The following is a 3,030-nucleotide window of genomic DNA, read 5'->3' as shown; positions in this document are numbered from 1 at the left end:
TCTCCCTGCTAGAGGTTTCCAGGGAACTCGAACGCTTATACAGAAAAGAAAAACTCTCCCCGATTCTCCCGACGGCGTCTCCAGGTCATTTTGGGTTACCCCGACGAACACTCTTACGAGGGCCCGAATGGTATGCGGTTCCGCTGCCGGGTTCCGGAATAGAAACCGGATTCCCTTTCGCCCAATGGGTGTTTTTTGTGCATGTATATAATAACAAAATATGCTGCGATTTATATAATAATAAAAAAAAATAATAAAATAGCTGCGTTTTTTTTTTTACAAGTGTTTAACGTCTTAGGACACCTCATCTACATAGGATTTCTCTTAGGGCTTAGGATCGACAGACTCGTGTGCAACGGCTGTTCACACGAAACCCTTCTCCACGTCAGTCCTCCAGGCCTCGCTGGAGTATTTGCTACTACCACCAAGATCTGCGCCGACGGCGGCTCCAGGCAGGCTCACGCCCAGACCCTTCTGCGCACACCGTCGCGACCCTCCTACTCGTCAGAGCTTCATAGAGGACAATAAATTGCCCCGCTTCACACATACCACTGACGGTGGAGTATAGGCGCGACGCTTCAGCGCCATCCATTTTCAGGGCTAGTTGCTTCGGCAGGTGAGTGTTACACACTCCTTAGCGGATTCCGACTCCATGGCCACCCCGTCCTGCTGTCTTAAGCAACCAACGCCTTTCATGGTATCCCATAAGCGTCGACTTAGGCGCCTTAACTCTACGTTTGGTTCATCCCACAGCGCCAGTTCTGCTTACAAAAATGGCCCACTTGGCACTCTGATCCACATTTTTTATCTCTCTATATAATGCCATCGTAATAATAATAATATAATAAAAAAAAAATTTTCTCTCTTGGCTTCATAATTCAAGCAAGCCAAAGTTCTCACCCATTTAAAGTTTGAGATAGGTTGAGGTCGTTTCGGCCCCAAGGCCTCTAATCATTCGCTTTACCAGATGAGACCCGCAAACGTCCATTGAAAAGAACGAGCGAGTGCCAGCTATCCTGAGGGAAACTTCGGAGGGAACCAGCTACTAGATGGTTCGATTAGTCTTTCGCCCCTATACCCAGTTCCGACGATCGATTTGCACGTCAGAATCGCTACGGACCTCCATCAGGGTTTCCCCTGACTTCGTCCTGACCAGGCATAGTTCACCATCTTTCGGTCCCAACGTGTACGCTCTGGGTGCGCCTCTTCTCGCTATGACAACGAGACGCCCCGGGAGTGCGAGGCCGCATCGTGGACGCGCCCATCCTCCCTCGGTCGACGCAAAGGTCAACTTTCACTTTCATTATGCCTTTAGGTTTAATCGAGTCCCAATGACTCGCGCACATGTTAGACTCCTTGGTCCGTGTTTCAAGACGGGTCCTGAAAGTACCCAAAGCAGTAGCGTCGCTGACCGGTAATGTTGTTCAAAAAAGGTTGGCCAGTTCGAGGACACCGCCTGCCAACAGCTGCTAGGCCCGGAGCCGGCACCAGTCCGTACCATCCGGGTAATTTACTAACCGAGCTTGCGGCGGGCTGAACGCAAATACATTCGAAAATGGAGCAAGTTGCGGCCAATACCGTAAAATAGTGTACCGTCACGCAGCCGGCCGGGCGATCGAGCGTCTGTCGTGTACGCGCGAAGACGACGCCGACAGTCAACAACTCGTGCCGTAGACCGACACGCAACGGGTCGCGACGTTCTACAAGGGGAGAAGTGCACGACTACGTTGCCGGAACATTTGCCGAAGACGGTGTGCCCTCGCATTGGCATCCACGAAGGGAACCATTCGGGGTATCGCACGCCAACGGAAGCCGAGCCTCGTTATCGATGAATCTCCCCATTCGATCTTTTGGGTTCTCAGGTTACCCCTGAACGGTTTCACGTACTCTTGAACTCTCTCTCAAAGTTCTTTCAACTTTCCCTCACGGTACTTGTTCGCTATCGGTCTCGTGGTCATATTTAGCCTTAGATGGAGTTTACCACCCACTTAGGGCTGCACTCTCAAGCAACCCGACTCTAAGGAGAGGTCCTCCCGAAACGCGTACCGGTCGCTACGGGCCTGGCACCCTCTATGGATAAATGGCCCCATTCAAGATGGACTTGGACGCGGTTGCGACGTTACGGGATAAATTGACCCTCCTGAACACTACATTTCCCAACGGCGGAACTCCGCGGGATTCAGTGCTGGGCTAATCCTGTTCGCTCGCCGCTACTAAGGAAATCCTGGTTAGTTTCTTTTCCTCCCGCTTAGTAATATGCTTAAATTCAGCGGGTAATCTCGCCTACTCTGAGGGTCGTCGGAACGTGAAAAAAAATTTTTTCAGAGCTTCCCCCCCGAAAGCATTTTGCGAAACGTGTACAGAGCAACACAAAAAAAAAAAAAAAATAAAAAAACACAAAAAACCCTTAAAGCAAAAAAAAAACCGTTTATCGCGCCTCACCAATATATCTTTTATAAAATTCGATATCCTCTCCAATATAGATCTTCGAAACACTCGCAAGACGATTACAATCGGTATAACTTTAACGTCCGTCCCGAAAAGTACTTTCGGGGACTAGACGACCGATTGATCTCGTGCGGTTTCGCTATTCGATCATTTGAAGAGAACAAAAAGATATAATGGGGCGACCGACAAACGGTTTTCCCGTAGAACCAGACTCGCGATTGCGTTGACACACACATCATAGCCACACCAATAGAAGAGTTTTAGGACGGTAACCCGGGTGGGGTGTTCTTTACTCAGAATATGTGCAACATCGGATCTATATAGCCATCGATACAATTCGTACACAAATGTGTCGTACGAAGAGAGAGACTTTTTTTCCTCTGGCAACATAACGGTAAGAGACATCCTTCCACACTCATAGGTTCCACTCCCTGGGGCTATGATATATATATACATATAAATTCAAATTCGAAGCAACGGTCACAATTCTACTCTATATTTTTGCGGGTTATGTGTTCTTTCGTTCAATTTCTTTCATGCGTTCGTTCGATCTCTGTACACAGTCTTCACATAGGACAGACT

The sequence above is a fragment of the Megalopta genalis genome, unplaced genomic scaffold (genome assembly GCF_051020955.1).
Source record: "Megalopta genalis isolate 19385.01 unplaced genomic scaffold, iyMegGena1_principal scaffold0221, whole genome shotgun sequence".
Lineage (NCBI taxonomy): Eukaryota > Metazoa > Arthropoda > Insecta > Hymenoptera > Halictidae > Megalopta > Megalopta genalis.
Note: the sequence above shows the minus strand (reverse complement) of the source record.